An 18,512-nucleotide genomic window follows, 5' to 3' on the forward strand; every position below is an offset into this window, starting at 1 on the left:
ATAAGTCCCTGGGTATATGGCATGAACAGACGGTTCCCAAGACCCCCAGCATAATGGTGTGGCTAAGCGAATGAATCACACCATTGTAGACAGAATCAGATGCATGTTTTCCATTCAAAGTTGTCAAAGATGTTCTGAGGAGAAGCAATGCACACAGTAGTGTATTTGATAAACAGGTCTCCATCATCCCCGTTGAATGGACAAGTACTTGAGAAGGTGTGGACTAGACAAGATCCATCGTACAGTCATCTCAGTGTATTTGGATGCAGGGCATCCATTCATGTACCAAAGGATGAAAGGTCCAAGCTCGATACGAAGATCTAGAGCAGAGATGTGGTTTTCCTTTGAAGATCAATATATAGAAGACATTTGTAAGCCAGAGAAGACCTTGCCTAGTTCAAGTGAGCTAGATGACATGGATTCGGTTACTCCTCCTGTGGTACCTGATGACGGGGGAGTACAACAAGGTGCAGAGAACGAGGAAGTTCCTACAAAAGATGGACCGGGGGAGCAACCCCCACTTGATTCACCTATTGAGCCATAGGTGAGGAGGTCATTTAGGGATAGACAACCGTCTAAGAAGTTCTCGTCGCATGAGTATGTTATGCTCACTGATGGGGTAGAGCTAGAAGATTATTCTGAGGCCCTAACCGACGAGTATAAGGGGGAGTGGTTGAAATCTATACAAGAGGAGATATAATCCTTGCATAAGAACCACACCTATGATATGATGAAATTGCCTAAGGACAAGAAAGCTTTGAGTAACAAGTGGGTGTTTAGAAAGAAGATTGAGCAGAAGAATTCACAAACGAGGTTCAACGCCAGACTTGTGGTGAAAGAGTTTGGTTAGAGGAAAGGTATATACTTTGAGGAGATATTCTCACCAGTGGTGAAGATTGCATCCATGTAGGTGTTGCTTGGGTTGGTGGCTAGCATGAATCTAGAGATAGAGTAGTTAGATGTTAAAATTATCTTTCTCCATGGTAACCTGGAAAAAGTGATCTACATGCACCAACCAGAGGGGTTCGAAGTCAAGGGCAAAGAGCATATGATGTGTAGGTTAAGGAAGAGCTTGTATGAGCTGAAACAAGCTCAAAGGAAATGGTATAAAAAGTTCGACTTTCATGTTAAAACATGGATATGACACAACGGATTCGGACCAATGTGTGTTCACATGAAAGTTCTCAGATGGTGATTTCTTAGTTCTATTGTTATACGTTGATGACATGCTCATCATAGGTAAAGACATTAAGAAAATTAACAGGCTAAAATAGGAGTTGGGCAAGTTATTTGTAATGAAAGACTTAGGCCCAGCTAAACAGATCGTAGGAATGGAGATAACTCGTAACAGAAGCAGTAGAAAACTTTGGTTGTCACAAGAGTGGTATATTGAGAAAATTCTAGAGCGATTCAATATGAATGTAGTGAAGTTGGTTAATACTGCACTAGATGGTCACTTCAAATTGAGCAACAAGCAGTGTCCAAAGAGGAAGGCAGAGGTGGATGAGATGAGGAAGATACCCTATGCATCAGTGATAAGAAGTTTGGTGTATGCTATAGTGTGTACGTGCCCAGACATAACATATATTGTTGGTGTTATCAGCCAGTATCATACTAATCCTGGTAAAGAACATTGGGCAGCAGTGAAATAGATACTGCAGTATCTAAGAGGCTCATCCAAGTTGAGCCTATGTTATGGTGGTGGAAAACCTATGTTAAAAGGCAACACAGATGCAGATATGATAGGTGACATAGACTCTAGGAAGTCTACATTGGGTTTCATGTTCACGTTTACAGGCAGAGCAAACAATAGAAGGTCGTAACATTATCAAATACAGAGGCCGAGTACATTATAGTCACAGAGGCAAGTAAAGAGATGCTTTAGATGAAGAGGTTCCTATAGGAACTTAGCCTGAAGCAGGAGCAGCACGTGGTCTATTGCGATAGTCAAAGTGCTATACACTTGAGCAAGAATCCAAATCAGCACTCCAAGTCGAAGCACATAGAGATTTGGTATCACTAGATCAGGGATACCTTGAAATAAAAGGTGTTACAGCTTAAGAAGGTCCACACAGATGATAATGGGTCAGACATGATGACCAAAGCATTGTTTAAGGGAAAGTTTGAGGTTTGTAGAAACCTGGTTGGCTTGAAGAAAGTGAATTTCTCTTAAGTCAGAAAGGAGAAGATTTGATGGGGTTTTTCCCCCTTAGTTCAGAGGAGAGGTAGTGTAGTGACCACGCTGCTCGACCGGTCGAAGGGAGATGCTTGACTGGTCGAGGCTCACTCGACCCAAAGTCCAGCGTGCTAGATTTTTTAGCCTCGATCATTCAAGGGCCTAGCTCGACCAGTCGAGGACCTGGCTTGACTACTCGAGGGTTACATAGATTCTGCGTGATTTTGTGCGGACAGCGTAAATTTGAGGCGGTTTCGCAAAGGTGTGGAAGGGAAGTTGCCTAAACTACATACTCGTGATCAGTGAGATCTCTCTATTTTCATTATTCTATTATTGTTCATCCACTCCTACGTGAGTGAAAAAGGTTTGATCCAAGTGGTGTGTCCTTGTGATTGGTTGTAACGTTCTACTTCATAGTGAATTATTGCTCTGGACTAGGTCCTGTGGTTTTTACTTCTTCGAGGGTTTTTCATGTAAAATTTCTTGTGTCATGTGGTTTGTGCTTTGTTCATCAACTCCTATGTGAGTGAAAAAGGTTTGATCTAAGTGGTGTGTGTTTGTGATCTGTTGTAACCTTCTACTTCATAGTGAATTGTTGATCTGGACTAGGTCCCGTGGTTTTTACCTCTTCAAGGGTTTTCCATGTAAAATCTCGTGTCATGTGGTTTATGATTTGTTCATCCACTCCTATGTAAGTGAAAAAGGTTTGATCCAAGCGGTGTGTGCTTATGATCGGTTGTAACGTTCTACTTCATAGTGAATTGTTGCTCTGGACTAGGTCCCATGGTTTTTACCTCTTTGAGGGTTTTTCATGTAAAATCTCTTGTGTCGTGTGGTTTGTGCTTTGATTTATTTCATTACTTTATTATATCCCATAATTCTAGTGTTTTTGGAAGGTGATATCCTAAGGTTTTTGTGCAATGCTGCCAACACAGGAAATAAGCAGAATGGAGGTGGGATCATTTTTTTAATCTGTAGAGGGACCTCTATGCTATAAAATGCAATTCCCACAGTGCTTAGCCTAAGGATATGCTTCATATACTCAGTAGATCAGTGAGTCCCATTATTTAACATCAATTTTTGAGATATTGGCCACCGATCCTAGGGCCCTTTTCAAGTTGAACTTTCACCATATCTATATTTCTCATTTTGAATGTCTATTTGCATTTCACTACTTGAGAGTTCAGATCACCCAATCATGGAGATTTCGGGGCATGATTTGTCTACTGTTGATTCTAACAGACAATAGCTTAAAACCATGGGTCCCATTTGTAAAAACTAGATATTAAAAGCCCTACTATATTTTGCATATCCTTGGTTTAATTATTTCTAACAGCATGGCATCAACTACTTGGGGTGCCAACAGTCAATCCTAGACATTTTTTTCTCTTCTGATGCTAATTTCTATCTAGACCGTTGATTTGATGGACCCAAAAATCTCCCAAATATGAAGATTGTAACATCAATCTTGATCCTCTTTTATAGTGAATCTGGTTTTTTTTTTTTTTTTTTTGCTGTAATTCTCTTCTTGGCCATCTAGTTGTTGACCACAAATTGAAAGCTTAATGTAAATGCTATCTTATCTAGCTCTTAGGTTTGTCAAATTTTGTTATGCCAGAATCTCTTGGAATCTGTATCTTATTTAGTAATTATTGTAAGATCAACTTCATGTCATCCTTGCCAATCTTATCTACATTCAAGTATAAGATCAAGACATTTAAGTACAAGATCAAGAAGTTCAAGTACAACATCAAGAAGTTCACTTTTAAGAACAAGAAGTTCAAGTACAAGATCAAGAGGTTCAAGAACAAGAAATTCAAGTACTAGGTCGTGTCTTCAAGCTTCAACTACTTCAAGAGAAAGATATGCGATGAATCAATCTCACAAGTAAGGTTTCTTTGACCCTAGATTGACCTTAGGATAGGTCATATAATTTACACTTATATCATAAGTCAATTGATAATTTTATAGGTCATTTTTCGACCAGTCCTAATCATGGTTCGACTAGTCCAGACACTGGCATGACCAGTCCAAGAATTCCCTCGACCAGTCCAAGGTTTGTTGTGAATTTTCAGGATTTTCTTTTGGACCCTTGACCATTCCTAGAGACTAGTTGACCAGTCAAGCAGGATTGACTCAAAGTACAACAACATTTCTGGGTCCCATTTGACCAGTCCAATGTAGGGCTCGACTAGTCGATCAAGCCACTCAACTAGTTGAGTAGTGATCTTATCTTATCGCGCTAGAAATTTTAAAATGTTATTGGTCCTTCGACTAGTCGAGCTAACCACTAGGCTAATCGAGTGAACAATATTTTTGCCTATAAATTGAGGATGATTTTAAGAGTTATTCAATTCATTCAAAGCTATTCAAGTCACAACTCTGAGAAACTTGTCCCCACATTTTAGAAGCTAATTGGTTAGTATTTAAGATTCTTTTAATATCTTTTTTGTATTTGATTTTGTGATCTCTATTCAATTTTATTTCTTTTGAAAAGGGAATATTGATTTTACCCTTTTTGAGATCAAAATCAAATCAAGTTAGCCCAAGTTGATTTAATCTAAAAATCATTTAGACATAAGAACCCTTTCATATGTGAGATTGGACATTAAACATCTACATCGAATTGGTTCTACCGGGCTTCATAAGAAGGATAATCTTCAGATAAGTATATTTTAATTTTCTGTATTTGGTTTGTAAGATTGTTAGAAAATCTTTCATATTTGATTTTGACTGAGATAGCCAGAAAATCTTAACGAGTGGGGTTTTTAATTGTGGTAGCCCTTTGAAAACCCAATTGTGAAGGTTTTGGGTGAACCTTGGATTTCATAGTGAAAGCCAATATTCTGTGGGTGAGGATATTGGGAGTGGAGTACTTGTGTGGCTCTTTTCTAACAATTGGTTACACACAAGCAAACTACTATAATTGATGAAGTTGTGGTGAGTGTTTATCTTTATGCATTTGTGGTGAATGGTTGTAATTTACTTTTTGCACATATGGTGAATGGTGTAATAGCAGTAGATATTTATTTCTATTTTATTCTTTATTCCTCTGTATTTGTGATATCGGTATCCTAGCTCATACCATTCCGTAGGCTTTCGCGGTCCTCCCGGTCAAATTTCGAGAACCCGCGATTTGTAACCGACATTTGCGCGTGATCCTAAGTCATATCCTACATTCCAAAGTCGGATGGACCCGTGACTTGTACCCTAGCTACCGCGCCATCGCCGTGGTTCCGACACCGCGTCTCGCACGCCCAGGCGATACTCGGGCCAGGAGATGTGGGCCCGCGTTCAGTTCGAGGAAAAACACCACGCAATCACTAGAGAACATCACATCAATCCCATCAATCACATCAATCAGGTACACATCACTCCCATCACTCACCCATCCCCAATACAACCACCCTCCCTAAAGTCAACTTTCTCTTACAACAAAGTACACCTATCACTCACTCACCCAGCACACCCCATCCATCTCTCTCTTATAACCTCTCTCTCTCATTCTCCAAGCAACCCACATCCCAACCTCCATTATAGAGCTTATGTGGCCCACCTTCTTATCTCCCATCTCCACCATCCAAGCTTCATCTGAACCGTTGAAGTGCATTCTTTGGAGCTATAGAACTCGTTGGTGGAAGAAGGAAGAATAGATATCGTGGTGGATGTTTTTATCATTTGATTTTTTTTATGATTTGAGGGCCCACATGTGGTGGGACCCATCTTAATCTTGCATTGTATCATGGAGCAGCTCATAGTGGCGGAGCTCCTCCCGCCTCATCCGATCTCTCTTTTTTCTCTATCTCTCTCTTGTGATGCATGTGGCCCACTTGATCCATGTCGTGCTGCCACATGGGACCCACCAGACTTTTCTGGCCGTCCATAGGATGTGGGGCCTGCTGTGATGAATACACGGCCCACCGTCCAGGCTATGGACGGTGGTATCATGCCTTGATGTGCGTGTTTCACCATGTGTAATTGTTATGGTTTCTAACTCCTATTATTGTCAAATTTTGTAGTACCAAAACCTCTTGGAATCTATGTCTTGTGTAACACATCTACATATACAAGATAGTGCATCTCATGTACAAGGACAAAGGTCTTTACTTCAAGAACTTTAAATGCAAGATTACATGTTCAAGTTCAAGTACAACACCAAGTGTGATTTCAATCTTTCAAGCATCAAAGTTCAAGTTTTCAAAGCTTCGTCCAAGTTAAGACAATGTTTCTTTACTTTGAACTTAAAGTTCAAGCTTCAATGTTAGTCATATTCAGGCCTCAAAAGTCTCAAGCTCAAGATTCATCATATGACAAGATACCAAGCTTCGTAAACTTCAAAGAACAACTATCAGCTAAAGCAAATGAAGATTCAATGTTGATACATTACTTACAAGGTATGAATGACCCTAGATTGACCATAAGGTAGGTCATTTTGAATACATAATTTAAATTGAGTCACTTTCTAAGTGCATTGACTGTTTCTCGACTGGACTAAGTTCGACTAGTCCTAGCACTGGCTTGACCACTCCAAGAATTCCTCAACCAGTCCTAAGTTTGTTACTGATTTTTGGAAATTTTTGTTAAAGCCTCGACCAGTCCTGGAGACTGCTCAACCGATCAAGTGAACAGTGTTCGACCTGTGCTCGACCAGTCCTGCAGGCTCGACTCAAAGTCCATCAACTAAATTGGGTTCCACATGACCAGTTATGGAGGCCACTCGACCGGTTGAACAAGCCCTATGACCAGTCGTGGAACGACCTTATCTTATCGCGCCCAAACTTTTAAAAGTTTATTGGTCCTACGACCAGTCTTGCCAACCTTAGGACCAGTCGAGAGTGCGATTTCTACAACTATAAATAGAGCAGAAATTTTAGAGTTTGATATTCAATTCAAGTAAAATCAATACACCACTCTGAGAGATAAGTTAGTGATATTCTTAAACTATTTAGTGCTCATTTTATATTCTCTTTAATTAGCTTTTTGCATTTGATTTTGTATTTTGCATTTCAATTTTATTTAAAAGAGGGATTGAAGTATTCCCATTTCTTAGAATCAAAATCAAAGCAAGCTAGCCCAAGGTGTTTTAATTTAAAATCAATTTAGAACCTAGAACCATTTCATAAGAGAGTGTGAACATTGAATTTCTACGTTGAACTTTTACTTTGAATTGGTTCTTCTGGGCTGCATCAAAAGGAGAATATCTAGATAAGTATTTTACAGTTTTGTAAATTCATTCTTTTGGTTTCATTGAGATTGTGCCAGAAAAATCTCTTTATTTTGGTTTGTTTGAGGTGATCCAGAAAACCCAGAGTGTGGGGTTTTTGAATTGTGTAAGCCCACTTGAAAGACACAATTGTGAGGGTTTTAAGTGAACCTTGAAAAACCTATTTTCACAGTGAACGCTAATATCCACTATGTGAGGATATTAGGAGTGGAGTAGTTGTGTGGCTGTTTTTCTAAACAGTTGGTGTACACACATGCGAACCACTATAATTTATGGTCTTGTGGTTGATTGATTATTTCTTTTTTTGGATGTTTGTAATTTTCCCTTTTGCATTTGTGGAGAATGTTATAATTTTTTTTATGCAAGTGTGGGAATGTTGTAATAGCTTAGTTATTTCCTTTGCTTTTTTATTTCTTTATTCCTCTGTATTAGTTTGAGTTTTTGATACACAGACCATTCTAGGAATCAGGTTGTCCTACCATAAACCTTTGAACCTCTCAATACTTGTACTCTTGAGGTTATTTTACATTTCTGCATTGTAGGATTGTTTATTGCTATCAGTATTTATATTTGTGTAAATTTCACTGTTAATTATTTTAATTTGGCATAGTCCTATTCACCCCCCCCCCCCCTCTAGGTCTTAATAGCTCGGCCTTTTCACCATGCCACCCACCCACTTTCCGTTCATGTGGGGCCCACCCCACATGTGATGCACGTGTGGAGGTGGGGCCCACCAGACATATGCATTGTATATCTATGTTGTCCACCCGTGGATAGTGGGTCCCAGCAGCATGTGGCTGCTGGATGGTGGCCAGCAAGTCAGGTGGGCCTCCATCATGAGATATGTATCATATCTACACCGTCCATCCATCTTTCCAAATCGTTTTATGGCCTAGGTGAGAAGATCCAGACCTCAAGTGGACCACAAAGTAGGAAATAGTGGAGATGATGACGTCCACGTTTGAAGCCCTTGCAGGCACCACCCTGATGCATCCGTTTTACTCTAGACCATCCATCCATTGGACATGGAGCCCACCATGTCAGCATGTGGGGCCCACCTTACATGATGTATGCATTACATCTAGATCGTCCATCTAGCTTAACCAGACCACGGGCTCACCTGATCCTGACCGTCCTGGGTCAGGCGTCTAGCAGGACCTGCTGCTGGACCGTTGAAAGGAAAATAAATATCAGCTTGATTCTCAGTTGAGGTGGGCCACACGTATGGATCACCCTATTATGTATGTGTTCTATACAGCCATCTATATAGTGGACCCCACATTGATGTATATGTTCAATCCATGCCATCCACCGTCTAGGGGTCTGAACGGTGGAGCCTACCTTCGATGTATGTGTTTTACTCTCACGCCATCCATCCATTCTGGCGTGGGACCCACCCTACACATGTTGCACGTGTGGGGGTGAGGCTCACCTTGATGTATATATTCTGTACCTACACTGTCCAATACTGTGGGGCCAGCTGTACAAGCTCTATCCAGGTCGTTCGTCAATAAACGTCTAGGGCCTAGACGTTTAAACAACACCAAAGATAAAATAAAATAATAATATTATATATTATATATACATTCATATACTAAATAATATTATAATATTATGGTGGGCCCCACGTGAGACCCACCTGGCGGAAGCAGATTGACTAGTGTATGCTGGCTAGCAACCAGCTATTTTAGCTGCTGTATTAGCGCCTGCAAGTTCTGTGGGCCCTGATCATGAGTTGTTTCGATCCACACCATCCACCCCAAATGAAGCAGATTCAAATCTTTAGTGGGCCACGTGCGTGGACCTCACCCCGATGTATTTGATCATCACCGTCCAGTAGCAGCGGACGGTGGGATCCACCTTACCTTGATGTACATATTGCATCACCACCGTCTAGTTGGGACAGTGGGACACACTTGATATATGTATTATATCCACCGTCCGCACATGGGACGGTGGGATCCACCTTGATGTATCTATTGTATTCCCACCATCCATCCATGTGGGGCCGGCCATGATGTATTTGTTATCCAAACCATCCAGATTGTGCTGGACGGTGCTGGACAATGTTTGGACGGTGCTGATTTACATGGACAATGTTTGGATAGTGCTGATTGTCATTAGTGAGCCATGTGCCCCTTAGAAAGATAGTGTACAATGATACACATGTTACACCTCCAACTATTGAAATGATTTTTGGTGTGGTCCAAGCCCACTTGAGGCCCATTGGTATGGCCCATCCATAAGGCCCATCATGATGTGTATTTGAGGCCTATGTGATAGGGCCCACCTACCTTATATTTGAGGCCCATGTGATAAGGCCCACCTTCCTTGTATTTAAGGCCCATATGATGGGGCCCACCTGCTTGAATCTGAGGCCCATGGGCAAGGCCCATTGTGATGTATTCGTGGCCTATGGATAAGACCCATTGTGATGTGTATTAAGCCCATGACGCATGGCCCTTCTGATGAATTCGAGGCCCAGATACGTGGCCCATTTTGATGCTTATGAGACCCATGTGTGTTGGGCTCATATGTTATGTATTTAAGGCCCATGTGCAGGGCCCACCTGTTGCGTATTTATGGCCCATTAGTGTGGCCCATCCATGAGGCCCATCATGATGTATTTTTGGCCCATGTGTAGGGTCCACCTGTTTGTACTTTTAGCCCATGTGATGGGGCCCATCTGTTTTGTATTTGAAGCCCATATGATGAGGCCCATGTGATGTGGCCCATAGTGATGTGTGTTCGGCCCATGTGATGCGGCCCATAGTGATGTGTGTTCGGCCCATGTGATGCGGCCCATAGTGATGTGTGTTTGGCCTATGTGACGCAGCCCATAGTGATGTGTGTTGGGCCCGTGTGAGTGGCCTATAGTGTTGTGTGTTGGGCCCATGTAAGCAGCCCATAGTGATGAGTGTTAAGCCTGTGTGATCGGCCCATAGTGATGTATTTTCGGCCCACTTGGTAAGGCCCATTGTGATGTATTTTCGGCCCATTTGGTAAGGCCCATTGTGATGTATTTTCGGCCCATTTGGTAAGGCCCAATGAGATATATTTTCCATCCCATATATTGTAGCCCATTAGACATATATAGGGCCCATGTATTGTGGCCCATTGTGATGTACATGAGGTCCATGAGCGAGGCCCAATGTGATGCATATGTAGCCCATAAGTGAGGCCCATCATGATGTGTATTAGGCCCTTAAGAGAGGCCCAAGTGATGTATATTGGGCCATTATGTGAGGCCATGGGCCCACTATACGTTTAGCTCTATGAGGGCCACTACTTGGGAGCGATGTTGGTTAAATGTCCACATTGATGGGCAATGATGGTTAAATGTCCATATTGTGACCTTCCTTTAGGCCCTTTTTTTAGGCCAATTCTGATTCTGACTGTCGATGCCGATTGTTGAGGCCGATTCCATTTTTGATTGTCAAGGCCGATTCCGATTCCAATTGTTGAGGCTGATTCCAGTTCTTAAAGATGATTCTGGTTGTTAAGGCCAATTATCGAAGCCGATTTCGATTGTCGAGGCCGATTTTGATTCCGATTGTCAAGGTCAATTCCAATTATTGAGGCTAATTACGATTATCGAGGCCGATTATTAGTGTTAGTTGTCGATACCGATTATGAGTATGTGACAGTATAGCATCATGATACATGCCCATACGCATCATCTCCATGTTTGTTATGAGATGTGGTTGACCATTGCACCTGTCATTGGGTAGGTTATTATGAGACTCCATGATAGGCAAAGATTATCTCACATGAGCGCATGGTATACGTAGGATTGATGCATGACTAGATTGTATGCATTGTGTATTGTGATTACTGTACGCCCTAACGACATCAGGGCCGTAGCCTCTACAGGTATGCCGGGGATAGCCAGATGGGACACCGAAACTTTGTTATTAGCATCGGGCCGCCATAGATGGCCCTGAGTGAAAATCTCTAAACCCTCTTGGTACCAAAGGACTCCCCAACGTTTAAACCAAGTGTATATATATCAGCGTATGAGGGCCGTATACCAGTAGGCCGCGTCTCTCACTATGTCATGGTCGATTGGGAGGGGGTGTGGCCTTACCCACCTGAGGGAGTAGGCAATGCTAGGCTGAGTCTCACCAGCTTGAGGAATGGGTTCGTTATCGATGAGTCGGGCCCGATATTGGCAGGCGGATAGTGAGATCTCTTCCACTTACCCAGTTGTGCGCTTGATGGGCTGGCAGGTGACGTAGAGTGTACTGGACCCCAGTGATGATCCCAGAGATGTACAATACTAATTTTTGGAGTAGGAGTTGCATACTCAGCATTATATTCATTCATTCATTCATTCACTATCCACTCGGGCTGGTGCTGCGCAACTAATTGTTATGTGTACTTTCGCAATAGCCAGGATTTCGATTTGGGCACGTGACTAACCTAAGATCGGGAGCTCACCACATTGAGTCTATCTATCCAAATTTAGGTATGGGATTGGTTTGGATAAAAGTCCTTTGTGATAGGCCCCATAGCCTACGATACCACGTACTACATCCTGACTTCACACTACAGCTTGGTCATTTCATTCGCACCACATATTGCATATTGCATTACATCCTCAGCATATGGCATTTTGGGTTGCTATGTTTTTGCATTTATATGACCTAAATGAGGCTGATGGTATTCGTAGCTCTTCCAAATTATATATTGTATTGCATCCTCGATATCTAATATTTGGTTCATTATGTTTTCGCATTACATAGTTGATTTACATTACTTTCTCAGTATATGACATTGGCTTGCTATGTCTTTTCATCGCATATCTTTAATGAGGTTGATGATACTTTTATGAACTTGTCAGTATTTCTGCTTACTCTGATATTGTATGGTTCGTGGACTTACCAATATTTCCATTTACTCTGATATTATATTCTGAGCACACATATACTGCTCGCACACTTACACCACCCTCTAAGCTTTCTATAAGCTTATGCATGATAAATGCATGCAGGTGGCATTAGGTTGCAGCAGTGTTGAGCATGGAGTGTGAGCCATCTTTTGGAGCTTTGATTTTTGATATATGTATTTCCCTTTTAGCACTGTATTCGAATGTTTATATTAGTGGATATGTGATGATGATGTTGTTCTTGTGATTTGGGTATACTTGTGGTTATGCTTCTTTTGAGATAAATTTGTGTTGAAAATCCTCCTTGTAGGATCCCAGGATCGACATCTAGCGTATAAGCGCTGGGAGCCGAGAATGGGGTACTATGGAGGTTGTTGGCATTGGATTTAGTGATTGAGAATTTTGTGAGCCCGATTTTTGAATTTGGGGCGTGATCGTATTGGTTTGGGACTTTAATACATAGACCATTCTCGAAATCAGGTTGTCCTACCATAAGTCATTGGTTTTTGGTGTAAGGTTGTCCTTAGAACAACATCTGTATTAACCTCTCAATATTTGTGCATTTGAGGTTGCTATTTATTTCTATTATTTTGGGATTGATTAGTGTTATCTTGTTTTAGTTCTTTCTTAATTCCATATTTAAATTTTAATTTGGCATAGTCCTATTCACCCCACCTCTAGGACTTTAGCTCGGCCTTTTCAAGTGATATTAGAGCCTAATAGCTCATTTATTTGGATTAATTTCCTGAGCTAACCGATCTAAGCTTATATCATGTTAAAATTTGATAGCCTTTTAATTACTAGGCCACCACCATTTAATGGCTCCAATTATGCTTATTGGAAAGCCAGAATGAGAATTTTCTTGAGATCTATCGATGAAAATGTGTGGCAATCCACAGTAACTAGATGGAACCCACTTACTATTGAAGTTCTAGGCATTGATGGTATTAAAACTCGTAAGGTTACACCTTACAATACTTGGACCACTCTTCAAAAAAATGAGGGCAGTGCCAATGCCAAGGCTGTAAATGCAATTACTTGCGCACTATCACCAGATGAATTTAAAAGGATTATATCTTGCGATATTGTAAAACAAGCTTGGGATATCTTATAAATGACACATAAGGGTATGACTACTATCAAGAAATCTAAACTGCAAATCCTCACCACTAAGTTTGAGGAAATAAGTATGGAAGAAAGTGAAACATTCATGGACTTCTATACTAAATTAAATGACATAGTTAACTCAAGGTGGGGTCTTAGAGATAACATCCCAAAAAGTAAAGTCTATGCAAAGATACTGCGCTCATTGCCTGAAAAGTTCAATTCAAAAGTCGCTGCCATTAAAGAATTTCGCGAAACAGATAACATGTAGGTTGAAGAACTTGTTGGTTCTTTAAAAACCTATGAGTTAAATTTTAAGGGTCTTAAAGGTAAATCCATAGCCCTAAAATCTTCTAAAAGTATTTCTCATGATTCTAGTAATTTTGATTATGAATACTCAAAGGATGATATGACACTTTTAGCAAAGAAGTTTTACAAAATTTTCAAAAGCAAAAAGTGAGTTAATTTTCAAAAACCATCTAAGAAGAAAAAGGGCAGATCTAAAACTTGGAAATCACTTAAAGACAGCTAATGCTTCAACTCCCATTAATATGGGCATCTAGCAAACAAATGTCTTAAGAAGGACAAGTATAAAAAGAAAGGTATGTTAGCTATATGGGAAGAATCTTCCTACTCTGACAACTCTTCTGAGTCAGATGATTCTGAAACCGAGTCGGCTAATGATGTTAAAGCCCTAATGACTCTAGCCAAGTTTACTTTCTTAGATAATGATGATTTAACCAGTGAAGAAAATCTGAGTAGTGACCATGAAAATGAAGAAGACCTTCAAGACGCTTATGATGCCCTATACAGGAAAGGTTGTAAAATAGATGTAAAGTTAAAACTTCAGAAAAAAAAAGTTTCCTAAACTAAAAGAGAATTTTGATAATCTAGTCTTAGAAAAATCACACTTTTCAGATTGCTTTGAAAAAACTAAGTGCAACTTAGATTTCAAAACATCCCAAATTGAAAACTTAAAATCTGAAAATGAAAAGCTAAAACTAAAAGTCTCTTCGCTATTGAGTTTGAAGGACACATGGAGGTATGCCCAAGGTGATCATTAATTAGAAATTTTTTTTATCCAGATCCAGAAAATGTGGCGATTGATCTGGATTGGGCTATGATAAAACTATTCCTCCCAAATATAAGAATACTCCATTAAAATTTGTTAAAGGGGGGTGTTCTAACTCAAAAGGGAAAAGTCTAAATCAAAATAATTCTAAAAATACTAAAACTTTTCAGACTTTTAAACCTAAAAGTAATCATATCAACTATAGAAATCAGAAACATCACCCTTTGGCTGAAAAAATTGTGGATCTACTTAAGGAGCTTCTAAAATCTTACTCAATGGGTAGGAATTATAACAATTGGAAACATAATAAGACCAACTATGCTCCTAAACCTAAAACTGTAATGAAATGGGTCCATAAGGTTACTTGTTTGGTTGCTCACACTACTTTCAAGGCTTCAAGTCAATCAAAGTAGTACCTAGACAGTGGATGCTCTAGACATATGACAGGTGATAAAGATTTGTTCACCGGTCTCAAAGACATGACTGATGGTTCAGTCACATTCGGTGACGGTAGTAACTGCAGAATTGTTGGTCAAGGTATGGTTCAACTCTTTAACCCTCCCTCTATTTAAAAATGTTTTATATGTAGAAGGTTTAAAACATAATCTATTAAGCATCTCTCAAATATGCGATAATAATCATAGTGCAAAATTTACCAAGGATGTGAAATTTTGAATAAGAGTGGTTTTATAATATTAATTGGTCGTAGAACTTCTGAAGACTATGTAAATACTGGATCAACATCTCAAGGAAGACTTAACATCTCAAGTTTTAAACATTATGCTTGGTTCATAGTTTGAAGCACTCTGTATGTGTCAATTATCAGGTGGTATAAACTTGGAATGACCCTATGTTAGGTGAATTTCTCGTAGTGACATGATAGTATATAATACTAAGTAAAATACACTGAAGTTAGGCCAACTTGACTTCAAGTTTGGCCAGCCTAACTACCTTCGACTAACCCAACACAATTTGGGCACGTATGCAATAATATATGATTTTTTTGTGTCAAGTTCGAGAAGCCCAACTTTGGGTTTGGCCAGGGATAGAATATGTGGCGAGTGCCAGCTTGGTAAACAAAACAGGAGTGCTCACAAAAAGGTGAACTACAATGCCACATATAAAATACTCAAAGTTCTCCACATGTATCTCATTAGACCAACTAGAACGGAGAGTCAAGGTGGCAAGAAGTATATTCTGGTCATTGTAGATGACTTTACCAGGTATACTTAGGTAGTCTTCTTAAGAGAGAAATCAGAAACTCTCAACAAAGTAAGATGGCCTGCATTTTTGCTTCAACTTTTTCTTTGGTAGACTGCCAGCTATCTCCTTCTTCTATGAGGATCGGTAAGAAGTGAAGCAGTTGATCAACGCGAGCCGCAATTGCACAAACTTTGGTCCCAACCACTCTTTTTGCAATATAACTTGCCATCGATCGACCCTGATACATACAAATTTGTTTGTCTATAAATTCTAAATCCATTGAATCAATCATATCTTTGACGTAAAAGGTGCTGTCCTATTCTCGTAATTCGTATGTCATATCAGAGCGATACGAATGTAGTGTTCGGAGCATCGACCGATTGAATTGATGAACTTGAATGCATCGTAGCTTGTGGTACCAAGCCCTTTTATATTTGTCATTCATGTCGGCCGAATCCTTTATAGCCGATTCTTGTTGTTCAAGATTGCATTTGTTCACACTACATCGAAAGGAGGCTTTTTCATAGCAATCTGCCATGGTGGTAAGCCGTTTCAGTTTCTAGAGTAGTTCTTCCAGCTGATTGTTTATTTTGGTCAAATGATTACGCCTGAGCAAGCCCTGAAGAAAAGAATTAGCACCAACAATAAGGGGAGGCATCTCAACAACTATTACTAAAAGGTAGAATAGAAAGGATGATGGCTAAGTTATGAATCTAATATCATTTAAATAGCAGGTCATGTAAGAATGCTATTTATAAGTAGCACAATATTAAGATTTGCACATTATAGGTCATGCTAGATGTGGGCAGTTAAAGCAAGAATTTCATAAGTGGGATGAGTTGTGAGAAAAATATGGGATAACATGTTTAAAATGGTTAATCAAAGCAGTTAAGCCAAAAAAGACAATAGTCATTCATTTACAAAAGAAAATTACTTGTTGAAGGATAAAAGATTTTGCAAAAATGTTTTGACCATCTCTAGTCATCTTCTAGTATCCTCTAGTAATGCCTCTTCTTTTATTAGTAATCGAGATAATCGGCCAATGTCTTCTACTCTAAGGTGTGCTGCATAGACTAATTTGGAGATTTCTTCAAGTGTCTCATCATGTTTTGCTCACTTATCAACCACATGCTTTTGCAATGCAATCATCTCAGCCTATAAAGTCACAATTCTGGCCTCTAAGTTCTCAATTTCCGTCTCAGTAGCTTTTGCGACAACATTCTTGGCTGAGAGCTCTTGAGAAATTTCCCATGTATTGGCTTTCTCGAGTCGGCTACTTGCTTTTTCACTTCAAGATTAGTGACAGCTACCTTGGCTCGATAATATATGTTGAGCATTCCCTGAAGTTCCAGGAGAGGTGGTAATCTGGCCATTAGAGATGGATCTGAGTGGGACATCACGCATGCCAATATGACTAACTGGTGGATCTTGGCTATCATTTCAGTGCCAAAAACTTCAGCCAATCCCTTTTAAAGGAGGCCGTATAACTCAATTTATAGACTTTGGAGATTGCCATGTTGGAGAGGAGACGTCGCTGTGGGTGTTTCTCCGGTAATGGCTTTATTAAAAAGGAAGATCACATCGTTGATGGAAGAAGGAATGATAGGGGCTAAAGTATCGACCTCATGAACAACCTGTAAAGAAGGTGAGGGAAAATTTTCAATCACATCCACCCCAACCGGTTCATTAGGTATGTCAGCCAAAACAACTTTAAGCTACTGATTTGCATCAACTAGCAGCTGCTATGAAACTTCAAAGCATATTTGGTCAACCACCTCTGCAAGAGAATTGGTTTTCGCTTCTTCTTCTATTATAACCCTTTTGGTTTCATTCAATTAATCGGAAACTTCTATCATCTCGGCCACAGTAGGCTCAGTCAGAGCCAATATCTCTCCTATCACAGTGGATGATGGAACTGCAACTAATTTGAAAGGTCAAATAGGAGAGTTTAAAACTCATTGTTGCACCACTGATGCTGACAGAGAAGGAACCTATTATAGATCATCAGGAATAGTGTCAGCTCCGAGTGTACTCTGCTTTAGGTGAAGTATCTTTCATGTTGGTCGTCATCTCTAAATCCAAAGTTATTGTTGTTGCAGACGTCAGAGTAGGATCGTTGAGAACCATGGGAATAATAATGGCTGTAGCTATCGAGATCATTGCTTCTGGGATCAACGGTATAATTGCAGTCAATGGGATTGCCAGTATTGGTTGCATACTCCGTTCTTAGACTGTCACCACCATCTCCTTATGTAATTCTTGAGTCACTGAAAAGAATTAAATATAGGAGGTGAATGTGTGAGTGAAAGTATTAGTCTAAGGAAAGACATGAGAAAATGCTTTCTAACTAAGTCAGACCGAATCACCTGTCTAACTGGTAGACCTCTGACAGCTTTGGGATATTTTATTATGGCCGCTAACGGCTGAACAACAGTAGGGAATGGTGGAGGTTGAGGATGAAAAGGCTTGAGATATCTTTTAAACGGAAGGTTAGGACCATTCAATCTATCTTTATCTCTAGTCCAATTATTCCAGCATTTGTTAAAATGAGCCTCCTCATGTCATTTTATGTCCTTGGCCATTTCATAGGAATAATTAGCCATGCTGAAGCTAGACCGATACTTTAAAATATTTTTCAAAGGCCGCTTTAGCTTCAGCCGAAGAAGTGTCCAATGATTTTCTGGACCTTGGTAGTGATCGATGTTTTATCACTGGAGAAGGTCTGGAAAAGGTTGTTTGTTGTAAAGAAAGGATAGGAAATTTTGGAGGATGACTAATACCTCCTAAGTCGAAAATCTTCGTTGGAGCCATCTATTGTGGCCGAGCAGCTACCAGAATGTCGAGA

Source organism: Magnolia sinica, chromosome 7 (assembly GCF_029962835.1).
Source record: "Magnolia sinica isolate HGM2019 chromosome 7, MsV1, whole genome shotgun sequence".
NCBI lineage: Eukaryota > Viridiplantae > Streptophyta > Magnoliopsida > Magnoliales > Magnoliaceae > Magnolia > Magnolia sinica.